We start from the raw sequence: 17,807 nt of genomic DNA, 5'->3' as shown, positions 1-17,807 counted from the left end.
TTCGGACATTTGGCCTGTTACACTGGGCAAGTCACACAAGGGAGGCAGCAGGCAGAGCCAGCCCAATGCACCAGCCCCCCAGGGCGGGGAGGCCAAGGCACAAGCAGCTGCCCGGCCTCATTTACCTGGCTTCCCCAGGTTGGCACCCAGGGGCATTATCAGCTGACGTTACCCCCCCCTCTGTCACATGAGCGTTGGGCTCATTAACAGGCTGGTCAGCAACAGCTGCAGTTACCTGGGCACCACAATAAGAGAAGACCCTGTGTTTCTGCCTGGTTTTGAACCAGGAACTTTTTGCATGTTAGGCAAACATGAGAACCACTACACCACAGAAACACATTTCAAGGGATGGAACTTGGCTGACTGTTCTGTTTCTAGCTCTTTCTAACACCCTGCTCTGCAGGGGAGGGGGATGCTCCTTGTGAACACTCCACCTCTTGTTCTCAGGGAAGTGCCTAATTTCCTCACCAGCCCCTTGAGATTTGTAGCCCAAAGCTGGAGCTGCTGTGGAAGGAGGTAAAGCTACAGAAGCTGACAGGGGACAATCAGCGGGCGGAGGGTTATTTTTTCTCCCCCCTGGGTTGATGTGGCTAGAACTGAGGAGAAGAAAATCCTCTTCCCTTCTCCTCAGAAGATGGAAATTGCAGTTGGTTCTCTCTTTGGTTCTACTAAAGCTGGACCCCAGGACTAGACTTTTTCTTTCTAAAACCCTGGTGAAAACTGAGCCAACTTCTCACAGGCTGAGAATGTGAGATAAGGAAGGGCATTGCCCAGCATGGGGCTTGAACCCATGACCCTGAGATTAAGAGTCTCATGCTCTACCAACTGAGCTAGCCAGGCTGGGTGGGAAAAGTTTCCTAATATCCCATCTCAGGGGAACAGGAGCCAAGTGTTCTCCACTGACTGACTCAAGGCTCTTTCTTGCCCCTAACTGGGGCTCTGGTCTGTGGAGAGGTATGAACTCGAACCCCACTCCCGACACACCCACTTCTTTCCCCACAAGGAACGGCCCCATTTCCATCTCTCCAGGGACAGGAGAAGGACTCTGGCCTGGTGTCTGCAAAATGCTCAGCCTGTTTCATTTTCTGCAGGAGTGAGTGGGATCCATGCGCCATGTTCCCCAGTGAGAGGTATGTGTCTTCTTCCCCCCTTTCCACAGACACAGCAGGCCAGGGGGCTATGAGCCTCCAGAGGCCCCTTCCTACCTGGCCTCCCACAAAGCTGGGGTGAAAAGCTGCTAGACCCCAGCCCTCCTGGGCCAAGCCATGGCAGAGGTAGCAGGATTCACTCCCGTCTTCTCCTGCCTGTGCCCTGGTACTGAGGGGCCGGCCCCTTTCCTGCTGCCCCAACTCTTATTCCCACAATGCACTTTGTGCAGGGGCCATTGGTCTTTCTGCCAAGGTGTGTGGCTGGGAGCCAGGACTCAGGACCCTTCCTAAAATATACAAATCCCCCATCCCTCCCAGGGGCCAGGTGAGTGACTTGCCTTGCATATGTGACAGCATCAGACCCCTCCCACCCGTCTGCTCAGTGTGCAGACCAAGCCCAAGGGTAGCACCTGGGTTGTGTGTTACACAAAAGCCTCTTGTTCCCTGCCCAGTTCCCAACACTGGCTGCTGATGCTAACTTCTATGGGGGTGTAGCTCAGTGATAGAGTCTTTGACTGTAGCTCAACTGGTCCTTGTCTCAAATCCAAGTGCCCCCTTGGAAAAAATTCCTTCTAGTGTAAACATTTTCCTTTCCAGTTCCATCACACTCTGGCCTTACATTGCTTGAGGTTCTTGACATTAATAAGATCCCTTAATGCAGAGCTACTCAACTTTGGGATCCCTGCAGCCATAATCAAAGGCATTTAACCAGGATGGACAGGGCAGGTGTCCCTAGCTGGTGTATTCCAGAAGCTGGGAATGGGATCACTTAATAACTGTCTGTCCTGAGGATTCCCTCGGGACAATGAAATTGGCTGCTGTTGTGAGTCAGGATCCTGGGCTAGTTGGGCAACTGGCATGGCCCAGTCTGGCTGCTTTGATGTTCTGTTTGGTTTCTTTTCTTGTCCCCTCTGGGCAAGGGAGAAGGGACCCCTCATCCTGCGAAAGGCTAGTGCAGGTGAGCAAAGAAGCATGTGTCCTGTGCCCTATATTGTATTATTGTAGTAATAAACATTTAGATGTTAGATGCTAAAGGATTGGCTCAGCGTGATTTGTGGGTAAAATCCAGAGGGTAAATTGACCAGGGATCTGGCTTAAAGGTGAGTTCAAGGGGAAACCTCACAAAGGAGATTCCAGGCAGCCAGGCCATGGGGGTCTCTGAGGTTGCTCTGTGAGGTCACTGCCTCCCAGCCAATGAGCTGAGGTGCTGTAAAAGTTCCTTGTGATGTCACTGCTGCCTTGCAGGCTCATGTCCTGCCCTGGCCAGCCCCTTGGCATGTGTGAGCTGCTCTCCCTGCCCCCCTCACTCAGGGCTGGTTCTGGGGCTCAAGCAGGGAACATCAGAGGCTGCTCAGGGGGCCACATTGCTAGGCCAGGGGCCCTCCTGTGGGGCTGTGAGTGTTGCTGTCCCTGCTGTACAGACAGAGTCTCAGCAGGCTGCAGCAGCGGGAGACACTTCCCTGGTTTCGGGAGGGAGACGAGATGAAAAGGCCCATGACTTGGAGCCAGCTACAGATACCCATGGAAAGCTGATTTTCAGAGGAGTGTGATCAGCCCTTCCTGTGTATCTGGCTTCTTCAAAGTCTGCTCCCAGATACTCTTCCCTTCCTCAACAGGTGAACCTCACCCCGGCTGAGCAGCCCTCCCTGAAACAGCATCCCATGGGCAAGGAAGCCAAAGCCCCCTGCCCACTGAGCTGTAGCTTTCTGTGCCCAGGGAGCCAGACACCACCTGGGCTCGATGGCTGGAGGGAAGTGGGGAACAGCTGCACTTTGGGAGTTAAAAGTGTTGTCTGGAAACATAAAGAGCCATTTTAAAGACACTTTGGATGAGGCCACCATGGCTTAGCTGGCTCTCCTGTCCCAGTAATTGCAGTCAGAGCCCTGCCTTGCCAGTGCCAGCAGCTTCTGCAGGGGCTCCAGGCTTGTGATTTCCTTGTTCCCAATACCCCTCTCCAATCAGCCTTTTCCTGAACCAGGAGTTCCATGGGTGGCCACTGGCCAGGGGAGGCCTTTTCTGTGTCCCAAAAGGGCATAAGTAAGTGTGAGCAAAGGTTACAACAAGGCACCACTGGGAGTTGAACCCAGGATCTCCTGTTTATGAGGCAGGTGCTTTAGCCAGCTAAGCCATGGTGCCCTCCTCCAAAGTGTCTTTAAAACTGCTCTTTATGTTTCCAGACAACACTTTTAACTCCCAAAGAGCAGCCGTTCCCCACTTCCCTCCAGCTCTTGCCATGACTCAAGGCCTGCGCAGCCCAAGACATTTGCTCCAAAACAGAACTGGATAATTTAATGCAGGGAAGGTTAATCAATGGCATTTAACCAGGATGCACAGGGCAGGTATCCCTAGCTGGTGTATTCTAGAAGCTGGGAATGGGCGACAGGAGGGGTCACTTAACAATTGTCTGTCCTGAGGATTCCCACTGGGCAATGAAATTGGCTGCTGTTGTGAGACAGGATCCTGGGCTAGTTGGACAACTGGCATGGCCCAGTCTGGCTGTTCTGATGTTCTGTTTGGTTTCTGTTCTTGTCCCCTCTGGGCAATGGAAAATGGACCCGCATCCTGAAGGGGACAGAAAGTGGTCTGTGAAAGGCAAGGGTAGCTAAGGAGAGGTGCATGTTCATGTTCATGTTCATGTGTCCGTGATGGTCTAGTGGCTAAGATTCAGCCCTTTCACTGCTGAGGTCTGGGTTCAATTCTCAGTCAGGGAAGCCAGCCTCATCTGTACTCATGAAATATGCTGAGTCTTTGCCCTTTTCCATCATCGGGAGGGCCTGTGGGTTGAGGGAAGGAAGGGAGGGGCTGGGGTGCCAGTGGGAGACACTCCCAGCAGCCAAGCACATTTCTCAGGCAGCCCCTTCCCTGCGCAGGGGGTACAGGTCACATGCCTGGGTGAATAAGAGCTTGTGGGGACTGGCCAGGGCTTCAAGCAGGCAGCTCCCATTGGCCACAAACAAGCCTGGAGCAGGGACCAGGCCTGAAGCCTTTTCCTCTACAGCTGAGAGACACAAAGGGCCCAGCAGCCCCTTCTCTCAGCTGTGCGTGGGGGCAGGGCGCGTGGGGGCAGGGCGAGCAGGGAATCTGCCTGAGGCTTCTTGCTGCCATGTTGGGTGGCTTCATGGGCTGGATCCAGCCCGCTGGCCTGTATTGCCCAGGCCTGGCTTAGAGGGAACCTTGGCTCTGGGCTGTGGGGGAGGGGCGCTGTGGAAAGGCCAGTCTGGCCTTCCTGGGCAGGGCATGACGACATGTGGCCCGGCTGCCACACATCCCAGACAGGCTTTTTAAAGGCAAAGTAGCTCAGTTAGACGAGCATTAGACTGATGCTCTAAAAGTTCCTGGTTCAATCCCAGGCTTTGGCATGTGCTAACAGGGGCTAATAACTTCAATTGTTAATGGGTTAGCTTAGAGCTGTCATCACAAGCTACTGTGTAAGAGGAAAGTTGAGCTACAGGCTGGGTATCTATCCTTCCAGGGGGAAGGTACAAGGGCTACACTTGCAGGAAATCAGGTGCTACCCTAAGAAACACTCCCTGTTGGCCTGGCTGGACGATGGCACTGCATGTTATTAGCACCAATGTGTCCTCCTGCGCCTGAGGAACACTAGAGATGTCAGGCAGCTTTGTCCTCCCAGCCTGAGTCTGTCTGGGCCAGACACTGGCCCCTCTCTTTCTAGGACAGGGCTCCTGCTGTTCCTTGCTTTACTCAGCCTGGGAATTGGGCTTATCCCAAGCAGCAGGAGCTGTGTTTACCTGGGGAGCCACAATAAGAGCAGAACCCCTGTTCCACTTTCTGCCTGGCTTTGAACCAGGAGCCTTTTCCACATTAAGCAAACATGATAACCACTACCCCACAGAAACATGCTTGTCAGTTTTTTTCTGTACATAAACTTGGACAAATATTCTGTTACTAATTCTTTGCCCAAGGCAGAGCAAGAGCAGGGAACAAGACCCCCCCCCCCCAATACTTCTCTAGACCCTTTGCTTCCAACACAGCGGAGGGGGGGGCTGTGTGCCTCAGGAGGAGTGACCCACATCATATCCCCAGCATTTCTGCCCTTCATGACAGGCCCAGACGCTCCATCCTCTCACTCAACTCCTATCACACACTGGAGCAGGAGAGCCCCCAGGGGTAGGGCTGAGCCATGTGGTGCTGGGCAAGGGGCAGAGGCTGCAGGAGCTGAGAGTTTCCCTAGAGCTCTGGGACCCATAATGAGGCACCATGCGCCGTGTCTCTCTCAGAAGGCGCAGAAAGGGATTGACTGGGGACATGGAGAGAGTCTCAGGGTTTGTGCAGCTTGTTGCTCTGGTTAGGGGTGTGGCCAAAACACAGACCTCGCTGTGAGCAGGATTTGAACCTGCGCAGGGAAACCCTATTGGATTTCAAGTCCAACGCCTTAACCACTCAGCCATCACAGCTGTGAACATAGCAATGTCCCAAGACCAAGGAAACTGGTAACTAATCCCAGTGCCTAGACCTCACCTCACCTGCCCCACAGAATTCACACAGCAAACCTGGCTCCCAGAACACAGGGGAAGCATGGGGGCTCCTTGCTGGGCCATGGGGTGAAGCTTCAAACCAGCCTCCTCCTGTGGGGCTGTGAGTGTTGCTGTCCCTGCTGTACAGACAGGGCCATAGAGCCAGGGAGAGGTTCACTGAACAAGCCAAGGGCACCCAGTGAGTTAGAGCCCAGCCCTGCCCCCAGCTCCCTGCCCCACAGACCAATGTGCTGACTCCCTGGCTGCCCTGGGGCTATTTGCATTGGCCTCTTTTGCTGTCTTTTCTGCTGTGAGACATTGGAACAGTTGGCCAGGGCGTCCTGCAGTTCCCATCTCCCTCTGTGCAGGTGCTGTCCAGAGCCCCGACTAGCAAATGCTGACACTGCTGTTAGGTCCAGACCAGAGGTGAGTGTTTAAGGGTTATTTCGGAAGAAGGGTTTTCTCCCCAAATAACTGCATCTAAACACTGTTTTTTATTTCATAATAAAGTATTTTGAAACAGCACCCGGACGCGATTATGCAAATGTAACGCAGGATATTTAAATCCCGGTTTCATTTACAATTTCGAATGTCTCCATTTGCATCCCTCTCCTGAAGGAGACTGCAAGTGTCGACATGTCCTGGGTGTTGCAACCTCCCAGCACTCACCTGATGTTCCCTCCCCGCTGCCTGAAGACGTTTGGGAGTCCTCCTGCGTCTCCTGGCACTGCAGGTCATCAGCGTTGTCATCCTGAAGCTGCCGCCGCTGCTGCCCAGGTGTCTCCATCCCAGACTCCACAACTATCCCTGGAGACAGGGGCTCCCCACACCCCTGGATTCGGTCCAGTTCCTCACAGTATGCACAGTGCTGCGGTGCTTCCCCAGAGCGGGACCTGCCCTCACAGGCCCTCACATACCCCTCCCGCAATTCGTTGACCTTGGGTCTGACTTGGGCTAGGATGCAGGAGTGGGGAGGTGGCCTTTCTCTGCAAGGCCATCAGCCATTGAGCCATATGTTAGATAATTTCATGGCGGTTAGGTCCATAAAAGGCTATTAGCCAGGGGATAAAATGGTGTCCTTGGCCTCTGTTTGTCAGAGGCTGAAGACGGATGGCAGGAGACAAATCGCTTGATCGTTGTCTTCGGTCCACCGCCCCCGGGGCACCTGGCACTGGCCACTGTCGGCAGACAGGACACTGGGCTAGATGGACCTTCGGTCTGACCCAGTATGGCCGTTCTTATGTTTTTATGTTCATAAATGTCTGCATTCGTCCACCTGGACTGCCGGGCCTGCAGAGACTCCCCCTCGGATCACAGCTCCAAGAGGGTCTTTATCTCTGGCCCAGACACTGACAGTGCCCAGTGTTTCTGCCCCTTGCTTGGTCCTGTGATGTGTCCCTGAAGGGGTCTCTGGGGTCTTGTGCCTGAGACATGGCTCTCCGAAAGGCAGAAGTGCTCGATCTTAGGCAAAGGACCCAGAAACAACACTTTACAGCAAAAAACACAAGGACGGCTCTTAGTCCTCATCCCTGGGCCACAAAGAGTATCCAGAAGTCACTTCCCCACCTCTCCCTTGGCTGCTCTAGAGCTTAGTCCAAAGTCTGATAAACTCTATTCTCCCACCCAACAACCTCTGGGACTCCTCTCCTGCCCAGCTCCTTAAACCATGGAGAGTGCAGGGCAGTCACTACCCCACCGTCACCACTTCTGGTCTCTGCCTAATAGCCAAGAAGTTCTGCTTTACCCAAACCACACAGGCACCCTCTCGCCTCTGGCTGGCCTCATGGCAGATGTAGAATTTCCTCACTAATTTTCCCAGCAACTTTTCAGGCAGGCATTGGTGGTATAGTGGTGAGCATAGCTGCCTTCCAAGCAGTTGACCTGGGTTCAATTCCCAGCCAATGCAATATAAAGAGGGAGCATCAAATATCCTTAGTGAGGCTTTACTTGAACCCTGAAAAACAGGCACAAATGGGTCCTGCAGCTGCGGGCTGCCTCTTGTGGCTTTTCATCCTCTCCGAGAGCATGCACAGTAATGTGGTTCCTCCCTCACATACCTCTGCTGCGATCCCTTGACCTTGGCTCTGACTTGGTCTAGGATGTTGGAGGCTCATAGCCCCCTGGCCTGCTGTGTCTGTGGAAAAGGGGAAGAGGACACATACCTCTCACTGGGGAACAGGGCACAACCATCCCACTCCTTCCTGCAGAAAATAAAACAGGCTGAGCATTTTGCAGAGACCAGGCCAGAGCCCTTCTCCTGTCCCTGGAGAGATGGAAATGGGGCCGTTCCTTGTGGGGAAAGAAGTGGGTGTGTCGGGAGTGGGGTTCGAGTTCAAACCTCTCCACAGACCAGAACCCCACATTAGGGGCAAGAAAGAGCCTTGAGTCAGGCAGTGGAGAACACTTGGCTCCTGTTCCCCTGAGATGGGATATTAGGAAGCTTTTCCCACACAGCCTGGCTAGCTCAGTTGGTAGAGCATGTGACTCTTAATCTCAGGGTCATGGGTTCAAACCCCATGCTGGGCAGAGCCCTTCTTTAACTCACATTCTCAGCCTGTAAGCAATTGGCTCTCAGTTTTCACCAGGGTTTTAGAAAGAAAAAGTCTAGTCCTGGGGTCCAGCTTTAGTAGAACCAAAGAGAGAACCAACTGCAATTTCCATCTTCTGAGGAGAAGGGAAGAGGATTTTCTTCTTCTCAGTTCTAGCCACATCAGCCCAGGGGGGAGAAAAAATAACCCTTCACCGGCTGATTGTCCCCCATCAGCTTCTGTAGCTTCACCTCCTTCCACAGCAGCTCCAGCTTTGAGCTACAAATCTCAAGGGGCTGGTGAGGAAATTAGGCACTTCCCTGAGAACAAGAGGTGGAGTGTTCACAAGGAGCATCCCCCTCCCCTGCAGAGCAGGGTGTTAGAAAGAGCTAGGAACAGAACAGTCAGCCAAGTTCCATCCCTTGAAATGTGTTTCTGTGGTGTAGTGGTTATCATGTTTGCCTAACACGCAAAAGGTCCCTGGTAAAAATCCAGGCAGAAACACAGGGTCTTCTCTTATTGCGGTGCCCAGGTAACTGCAGCTGCTGCTGACCAGCCTGTTGATGAGCCCAACGCTCATGTGACGGGGGGGGGGTAACGTCAGCTGATAATGCCCCTGGGTGCCAACCTGGGGAAGCCAGATAAATTAGGCCAGGCAGCTGCTTGTGCCTTGGCCTCCCCTGCCCTAGGAGGCTGGTACATTGGGCCGGCTCTGCCTGCTGCCTCCCTTGTGTGACTTGCCCAGTGTAACAGGCCAAATGTCCGAAAAGCCTCTTCCAAAAAAAAAAAAAAAAAAAAGCAGAAGAAAAAGCTGCACAAATTGGGTTTTGAAGTTTGCGTAGCTTTTCCCAGAAGAGCAGTGTAGGGCAGACAAAGCCTGAGTGTTGCTCAGCACTGGTAGGAGACAGGGAAGGATGAAACGATCTAATGGCACCTGAAGCCTTTCAGAACAACTCCCAGCCCCAACCACAAGAACCAGCCCTTCCCTCCATCCTCACTGGGGTCTGCTGGGAACTGTCTGGACTCAAGCCCACCCCAGTTTCACCCTAAGGATTGCCTGTTCTGTAAAAGCTGCGCCCTGGAAATGAGAAAGCAGCTAAAGTGACACTCGTGGGACTTGAACCCACAAACTTTGAATGTCTAGCTGGGCTCACATGAATCACTGCAGCTTAAAATAGTGATAGAAAAGTAGCCATGTTAGTCTAGGGTAGCTGAAACAAAATACAGAAAAAAACAGTTTCTTGCCATTTCAACCAGAAAGGACATTATCTCAATGACTTAATTACCTGCATCCTGCTTCAAAAGCCTTTTAAAACTGCACTTTAAAGGGAATCCTCTGAACTGTTATTCATGCTAAAATTCGACACTTTACGGCGGGGTCCTAACAAAGACTCTAGTTATCTTACCCATTACAAAGATAGCTTCCCCAATTATCACCTCTAATATCATTAGCTCACAGACATTTACCTTCCCCCCCGGCATCCCCGTTCTGTTCTGAAATTTGATTTGTCCTTTTCATATGTGTTCGGTTTTTTTTTGTATCCTTTGATATATATGGTGGTGACAATTTTCTTCCACTATTTGATCTGAGGAAGTGGGTCTGGCCCACGAAAGCTCATCATCTAATAAACCATCTTGTTAGTCTTTAAAGTGCTACACAGCTTTAAAGTGCTGCATTTTGTTGCAGCTTAAAAGTCCAACATGCTTTCCATTGCACCACAGAGCCTGATATCTCCACTCTCTGCTTTGCAGCATGGCAATTGCTGGTGGCAAAGAAAGGGGAGCCAGGTCTGTCTCTTTTGGGAGAGCAGGTAGGAAGAGGGAGGGGGCCACTGAGCCCTGACAGTGAAAACAATGGATAAGAGCTGAGCTGCAGTTGGAGAATGTGGGCATCAATCCCACTGCCTCTCGCATGCTAAGCAAGTACTCTACCACTTGAGCTAATTCCGCTGCTGCATTTACAATGGTTTTTGTGGAGGCACTTAACCCTAACCCTTCTCCACAGCGACATCTGTCATCTAGGTCAGTTAGTCGTGGGAAAGGAGAAGGCTCCGAAAAGGCCTCAAGGCAACTCTCAAGGAGACTCCCTGCAGCAAAGCCATGGGGGGGCTCTGAGATGGCCCCTGCCCTGCAGCCTGGCCCACCTGGCCACTGTCATGGACTCTCTGTGAGGTCACCACCTCCCAACCTCCTTTAGCCAATAAGCTGAGGGGCTGCGAAAGGCCCTTGTGATGTCACTGCCACACCCACCCCTGCCCTCCAGGGCTAATGTCCTGCCCCAGGCAGCCGCTTTGCATGGCTGAGCTGCTCCCAGGGGTGAAAGTGACACATTTCTCACAGGAAGTCCTGGGAGATGAAGTAGCTGGAGGGAGCCAGGAGAGCAGAGGCCAGCCTGAGAGCTGAGAGTCAGAGGTGCCCACTGCACTTTCACACCACAGGTCCTATGGTGTAAGGGGCAGCACTCAGGACTCTGAATCCTGCAATCTAAGTTCAAATCTCAGTGGGACCTACTAAGACTGAGCTGGTTGTTACAAGGTTCAGGTGCTTTGGCTTCTATACCCTGAGGTTCACTGGAGAAAATTTTGTTCCTCTTGCTGGGTGTCTGAGGCCACTGGAGCTCCATCTCCAGACGGAGCAGGCCGGCGGGAAGGGCCTGATGCCATCACAGCTGCAGGGCAGGTCACCCACCTGACTCCTGAGCTCAGCCCGTGCTGGAGGCAGCCAGACAGTGTGAGCGGGTCAGAGGGGGAATTGGGGGAAGGGTCCTGAGTCCTGGCTCCCAGCCGTGCACCTTGGCACAAACACCAATGGCCCCTGCACAAAGTGCATTGTGGGAATAAGAGTTGGGGCAGCAGGAAAGGGGCCGGCCCCTCAGTACCAGGGCACGGGCAGGAGAAGATGGGAGTGAATCCTGCTACCTCTGCCCTGGCAGGAGGGCTGGGGTCTAGGAATTTTTCACCCCAGCTTTGTGGGAGGCCAAGTAGGAAAGGGCCACTGCAGGTGTACAACCCCCTGGCTGCTGTGTCTGTGGAAAGGGGGGAAGAGGACACATACCTCTCACTGGGGAACAGGGCGCATGGATCCCACTCGTTCCTGCAGAAAATGAAACAGGCTGAGCATTTTGCAGAGAACAGGCCAGAGCCCTTCTCCTGTCCCTGGAGAGATGGAAATGGGGCCGTTCCTTGTGGGGAAAGAAGTGGGTGTGTCGGGAGTGGGGTTCGAGTTCAAACCTCTCCACAGACCAGAACCCCACATTATGGGCAAGAAAGAGCCTTGAGTCAGGCAGTGGAGAACTCTTGGCTCCTGTTATGCTGGGATGGGATATTAGGAAACTTTTTGTACAGAGCCTTGCTAGCTCAATTGGTAGAGCCTGAGACTCTTAATCTCTGGGTCATGGGTTCAAGCCCTGTGCTGGGCAGTTCCTTTCTTTAACTCACTTTCTCAGTCTACAAGCAATTGGCTCTCAGTTTTCACCAGAGTTTTAGAAAGAAAAAGTCTAGTTCTGGGGTCCAGCTTTAGTAGAAGCAGAGGGAGAACCAACTGCAATTTCCATCTTCTGAGGAGAAGGGAAGAGGATTTTCTTCTTCTCAGTTCTAGCCACATCAGCTCAGGGAGGAGAAAAAAATAACCCTCCGCCCACTGATTGTCCCCGTCAGCTTCTGTAGCTTCACCTCCTTCCAGCAAATTGAAGAAGGCCGGGTCCCCTCCTGGGGACTCCAACCCAAACCCTAGGACCAAGGGATTTACAAGCCAGATGATCAATGTTTGCTGCACTTCTCCCTCCCCCAAACTATGCCAAACCTCAAAGGTAAATTCTACAGCCCCAGCGGCTGGGGGGGATGTGCATTTCAGAGCCTCTGCCCGCTGATCTGTAGCCTTCTGTGCCCAGGGAGCCAGACACCGCCAGGGCTGGAGGGAAATAGGGAATGGCTGCACTTTGGGAGTCAAAGGTGTTGTCTAGGACCATAGAGTAGAACAGTTTCACCAAACTCCCTGAGGAGGGCACCATGGCTCATTTGGCTTTTCCCGAACCAGCAGTTCCATGGGTGGCCAGGGGAGGCCTCTTCTGTGTCCCAGGAGGACCTAGGAAAATGTGAGCTGCCACCACACATGAATCCCTCACCGCTGCCGGAGCCACTCCCTATGCTCAGCGGCCAGCTGCTAGCATGTGCAGGCTGGGATGCTGTGTGCAGGCAGCCTGCATGTGCAGGATATGATGTAGTGCGCTGTGAGTGGAATGGCATGGCCCCATTCCCGCCTCCCTTCCCGCGCTGATCCAGTGGCCGAAAGGGGCTGTGGCTGTTGCTGACAGGGAAGTAGCTGGGAGGCAAGATGCTGGCAGCAAGAGAATCCGGCTGCCTCTTTGCCCTGGGTCTCAGTGCACCATGTTGACTGCAGCCACCGTGACCGAACCTCAAACCAGCTGGACTAGCCAGCCCACATCACAGTGAGTCACTAGTGGCCCTGGCAGAGAAGAGCCCTTGGCAGCTGCAGAGACATCGCTGCAGCTGTGTGAGGCGCATTTCTTGAAAGGGCCACTTGTGAACTGCACTTTTGTTTGCCGGCTAGCTCAGTTGGTTAGCACGTGGTGCTAATGATGCCAAAATCATGGGTTCAAGCCCTATGCTGGCCACTGGGGTGTTTGTTTTGTTGACTTGCCCTCATTTTGCCTCCTGCTATGGACAGGGAAGCAGAAGCAGGCAAAAGGCTCAGGTGTTTGCAGGACTCGGGCCAGAGAGCTGGTAGGAGGAGGCTCCAGCCTGCACAGACCCAGTGGCTGAAAGGGCCTTGGCCTGGCCAGCTTCCCCCAATAGCAGGGAAAACTCTTCTCTTCCCTCCATTGTCCCCAGTGGGGTGACCTGATGCCCAAATTCCTGCTGTAGCAGTGGCTACCCCAAGGTTCCCTGCAGGGGTCAGGCTCCCCAGCACAAGGCACAGAGGGAGACTTAATGGGTGTGTCTAGACTGGCCAGTTTTTCCGGAAAATCAGCCACTTTTCTGGAAAAACTTGCCAGCTGTCTACACTGGCTGCTTGAATTTCTGCAGAAGCTCTGACTCCCTACTGTAAGAAATCAGTGCTTCTTGAGGAAATACTATGCTGCTCCTGTTCAGGCAAAAGTCCCTTTTGCGAAAAACTTTTGCGCAAAAGGGCCAGTGTAGACAGTTGAGATTTGTTTTGTGCAAAAAAGCCCCGATGGCGAAAATGGTGATCGGGGCTTTTTTGCGGAAAACCGCATCTAGATTGGCCACGGATGCTTTTCTGCAAAAAGTGCTTTTGCGGAAAAGCATCCGTGCCAATCTAGACGCTCTTTTCCGCAAATGCTTTTAACGAAAAACTTTTCCATTAAAAGCATCTCCGGAAAATCATGCCAATCATGCCAGTCTAGACTTAGTCCCAGCGTTAGGTAAGAAATTGTCTCTCATGAACCTAAGGGGAAGGAAGGCAAAGCAGTGGAAGTGGGAAGTGGGAGGGTTTTGCAGCCAAACACTAGCAGGTCCCACTGAGATTTGGACTCAGCTTGCAGGACTCCCAGGCCCAAGTGCTGCTCCTTACACCATGGGACCTCCACCCAACACCACTTCCTCAGCTCAGTGACTCAATTATGCTGAACTGGAGCCTCAGCTCATGCCCACTGGGACCAGCGTTGCTTGTTTTCCTTCCACCCAGAGCCCCCTTCTTCTCCTGGGCTGCAAGGGGCATCCCTCGGACAAACCCAGGCCTCTGCCTCCCCACAGCCAGCCCCACCCCCACAGGATTTGGTAGAACAAGAGGGAGGGTTCTCCTCAACCACTGAGTCCCAGAGCCTCTGGTTTGCCTCCCTCAGCTTGGCTTCCATTCTCTGTCCTATTCCTCCTTGGGCCAGTCTCACAAGGAGGCAGCAGGAAGAGGTGGCCCCATACCTAGCCTCAGGATGGGCAGCAAGACCTGAACTTTCCTGGGCACCAAGAGGAGCTGCAATGAAAGCAGACCATCTGTTTCTGCCTGGCTGTGAACCAGGGACTTTTTGCATGTTAGGCAAACATCATACCTACTACACCACAGAAAGCCACAAAAGTGCTTAAACTTGGATAACTATTCTGTTACTAACTCTTTTTCCAGCACCATGATGGGGAGGGGAAAGCAACTTTTCATGGAAAATTGCTGTGAGCTTTGAGTCTGGCAATTATTCCGTATAATTAGTATAAACAATTAGTAACACACATACTAAATGGAAACAAATCTGCCTACAACAAGTCACAGCTGGAGAGATCTCTGAAAACATCCACTCCATGTGCAACCACAAATGGGATGTTAGAAATTATTTTAAAAGGTCCTTGTCAATAAGACAGTGACTATCATATTACATCTCTGTAAATCCATGCTGTGCCCACAACTTGAGCACTGACTGGAAATGTGGTTGCCTTACCCCCCGCCCCCAACAAAAAACCCATACCTTGGCATTGGAAACTTCAGACAAGCACAACAAAAATGATGAAAGGTTTGGATCAGCTGCCACATGAAGAGAGATTGGAACTTTTCATCTTAGAAAGATGGAGACAGAGTGGAAATAAAATAGAGGTCTATAAATCATGGCTGTTTTGAGACTGTAAATAAGCAAAGGTATTTTTCTTGTTCCCATAATAGAAGAACTAAGGATGCATCATGATATTAGCAGGTTGAAAACAAACAAAAGGAACAATTTCTTCACACAACGCACAGTCAACCTGTGGAACTCCTTGCCAGAGGATGTTGTGAAGACCAGGACTATAAGGGCATGTGTATACTTGGAAACTATTTTGAAATTGCTTAAATCAACATAATAACTTCCAGTCTAAGAAAATAGAAATAGCGTGTCCTCAGTATGGGGAAGCCTCAGATTTAGTCCGAGGCAGGCTCTGTTACTGTTCATTTCTGGGGGCATGGAATTAAAAACAGAGACGCAAGGCTGGGAGCAGCTGAAGCCAAGAGCCCTGTTCTACTGTGTCAACAATCTCTGAGGTGACATGAAATCCCCTTTCCCACTTCTAACCCTGAAATATCATCAACTTTATTATGTCATTCCCAGCCTCTTGATACAGCCTTTGAACTCTGACTGCAGATATTGGCCTGCCAGAGATGGAGAGATGACAAAAGAGACTAAGCCACATTGACTAAGGCTTCTGCCAAAGCCCGGGATTGAACCAGGGACCTTTAGTCTAATGCTCTCCCAACTGAGCTACTTTGGCAACGGCTGCAAGCTCTCTGAGGCCCCTGTTTCTCTCAGGCATATTTTTCTCTCAGCAGAATACAAGAGAGATGCTGCTGCCAGTGGACCTGCAAGGCAAGATGAGCTTTGCCTGCCCCCCTCAGCCTGACTTGCACTTGGCCCCATTCCTGCCTTTCTTCCCGGAGTGTCCCAGTGGCTGAAAGGGACTGTGGCTGCCAATGCAGGGAAGAAGATGGGCAGGGGGGCCATGTTCCCTCTGAGATTTTCCATCCATGGGTGGAGTGAGTTTCATAATGTGCACCACTAGTGAGGTCGTTTGCGCTTGTGCGGATGTGGGCTACTGTGGTACCCGCCAGTTACTCACAAACAGCTTAGCTAAATATAGCTTGATAATTTTATAGACGAAAAAATACTGAAACAAGGGACGTCATTCCTGGCCACTTGGTACAGCCTTTGAACTCTGACTGCAGGGCTAGGTCTACACTCAGAGGTTCTTGCGCAAGAAATCCTGAAACCGGCCCCTTCTCCTGTCACTGGAGAGATGGAAATGGGGCCGTTCCTTGTGGGGAAAAAAGTGGGTGTGTCAGGAGGGGGATTTGAGCTCAAACCTCCCCACAGACCAGAACCCCCCACTGGAAGCAAGAAAGAGCCAAGTCAGGAAGTTGAGAGCACTTGGCTCCTGCTACCCTGTCATAGGGGCATGAAAAGACTTGGTGTAGCCAGTCTGGGTAGCTCAGTTAACAAAACAACATAAAGCTCTTAATCTCAGGATCATGGATTCAAGCCCCATGTTGGGTGACGCCCTTCTTTAACTCACATTCTCAGTCCACAAACAATTTACTCTCAGTTTTCACCAGGGTTTTAGAAAGAAAAAGTCTAGTCCTGGGGTCCAGCTCCAGTAGAACCAGATAGAGAACCAACTGCAATTTCCATCTTCTGAGGAGAAGGGAAGAGGATTTTCTTCTCCTCAGTTCTAGCCACATCAGCCCACAGAGGAGAAAAAATAACCCTCCCCCCGCTGATTGTCCCCCATCAGCTTCTGTAGCTTCACCTCCTGCCACAGCAGCTCCAGCTTTGAGCTACAAATCTCAAGGGGCTGGTGAGGAAATGAGGAGCTGGCAGCTCGGGTTAGTGGCGTCCCTGAGAACAAGAGGTGGAGTGTTCACAAGGTGCATTCCCCTCCCCCACAGAGCAGGGTGTTAGAAAGAGCCAGGAACAGAAGAGTCAGACAAGTTCCATTATCACTAAAGTGTGTTTCTGTGGTGTAGGGGTTATCACATTTGCCTAACACGCAAAAAGTCCGTGGTTCAAAGTCAGGCAGAAACACAGGGTCTGCTCTTATTGCTGCTCCCCTGAGTGCCCAGGTATGTGCAGCTGCTGCTGACCAGTCTGTGCCTGGGATGAGCCCAACTCCCACGTGACAGAGTGGGGTGACATCAGCTGAAAATGCTCCTTGGTGCCAGCCTGGGGAAGGGAGATGAGTCAGGCCAGGCAGCTGCTGGAGGCTTGTGGCTTGGCCTCCCCTGCCCTGGAAGGCTGGTGCATTGGGCCGGCTCTTCCTGCTGCCTCCCTTGTGTGACTTGCCCAGTGTAACAGGCCAAATGTCAGAAAAGCCTCTTCCAAAAAAAGCAGCAGAAAAAGCTGCAGAAATTAGGTTTTGAAATTTGCGTAGCTTTTCCCAGAAGAGCAGTGTAGGGCAGACACAGCCTGAGTGTTGCTCAGCACTAGTAGAGACAGGGAGGGACAAAACAGTCTAACGGCACCTGCAGCCTTTCAGAACAACCCCCAGCCCCAACCCCAAGAACCAGCCCTTTCCTCCACCCTCACTGGGGTCTGCTGGGAACTGTCCGGACTCATTCCACCCCGGTGTCAGCCTAAGGATTGGCTGGTCCGTAAAAGGTGCCCTGGAAATGAGAAAGCAGCTAAAGTGACACTCATGGAACTTGAACCTACAGTCTTCAAATGTCTTGCTGGGTTCACATTAACTATTGCAGCTTAAAAGTCCAACATGTTTTCTATTGCACCACAGAGAGTGCTGAACTCGATATCTCCACTCTCTAGAGCAGGGGGCTGGACTTGATGGACTTCTGAGGTCTCTTCCAGCTCTACGGTTCTATGACTCTCTGCTTTGCAGCATGGCAATTGCTGGGGGAAAGGAAAGGGGAGCCAGGTCTGTCTGCTTTGGGAGAGCAGGTAGGAAGAGGGAGGGGGCCACTGAGCCCCGACAATGAAAATAAGGGATGAGCACTGAGCTGCAGTTGGAGAACGTGGGCTTTGAGTGCTCACTTCACATGTGAGAGGCAGTGGGATCGATACCTGCATTCTCCAGTGGTAAAGATTTGCTCTTTCTTTTCCACAGGCAGAGCCAGCCAGGGGCTGTTTCCAAGGGCTCCTTCTCTTCCCATAAGGCAATGGGTTGGTTTCTGCAGTGCGGGGGGTTTCCTGTTTGCCTCACAGGGAGCAGTTCCCT

General features: G+C 52.1%; 8 non-coding genes across 8 annotated transcripts; 4 read left to right on the top strand and 4 right to left on the bottom strand.

Moving 5' to 3' along the window:
* Positions 1–263: 263 nt before the first annotated feature.
* TRNAV-AAC (transfer RNA valine (anticodon AAC)) lies at positions 264–336 on the bottom strand. Its single transcript has one exon. It is a non-coding gene; the product is annotated as a tRNA-Val (tRNA).
* Positions 337–767: 431 nt separating this feature from the next.
* TRNAK-CUU (transfer RNA lysine (anticodon CUU)) lies at positions 768–840 on the bottom strand. Its single transcript has one exon. It is a non-coding gene; the product is annotated as a tRNA-Lys (tRNA).
* A 2,370-nt stretch (positions 841–3,210) lies between these two features.
* On the bottom strand, positions 3,211–3,284 carry TRNAM-CAU (transfer RNA methionine (anticodon CAU)). Its single transcript has one exon. It is a non-coding gene; the product is annotated as a tRNA-Met (tRNA).
* Positions 3,285–5,481: 2,197 nt separating this feature from the next.
* TRNAS-UGA (transfer RNA serine (anticodon UGA)) lies at positions 5,482–5,563 on the bottom strand. The gene has a single exon. It is a non-coding gene; the product is annotated as a tRNA-Ser (tRNA).
* A 1,894-nt stretch (positions 5,564–7,457) lies between these two features.
* TRNAG-UCC (transfer RNA glycine (anticodon UCC)) lies at positions 7,458–7,529 on the top strand. The gene has a single exon. It is a non-coding gene; the product is annotated as a tRNA-Gly (tRNA).
* A 547-nt stretch (positions 7,530–8,076) lies between these two features.
* TRNAK-CUU (transfer RNA lysine (anticodon CUU)) lies at positions 8,077–8,149 on the top strand. Its single transcript has one exon. It is a non-coding gene; the product is annotated as a tRNA-Lys (tRNA).
* Positions 8,150–8,582: 433 nt separating this feature from the next.
* Positions 8,583–8,655, top strand: TRNAV-AAC (transfer RNA valine (anticodon AAC)). The gene has a single exon. It is a non-coding gene; the product is annotated as a tRNA-Val (tRNA).
* Positions 8,656–11,496: 2,841 nt separating this feature from the next.
* Positions 11,497–11,569, top strand: TRNAK-CUU (transfer RNA lysine (anticodon CUU)). Its single transcript has one exon. It is a non-coding gene; the product is annotated as a tRNA-Lys (tRNA).
* Positions 11,570–17,807: the final 6,238 nt, after the last annotated feature.

The sequence above is a fragment of the Pelodiscus sinensis genome, chromosome 31, assembly GCF_049634645.1.
Source record: "Pelodiscus sinensis isolate JC-2024 chromosome 31, ASM4963464v1, whole genome shotgun sequence".
NCBI classification, from domain to species: domain Eukaryota; kingdom Metazoa; phylum Chordata; order Testudines; family Trionychidae; genus Pelodiscus; species Pelodiscus sinensis.
This window is presented reverse-complemented; position numbering and strand designations above follow the sequence as displayed.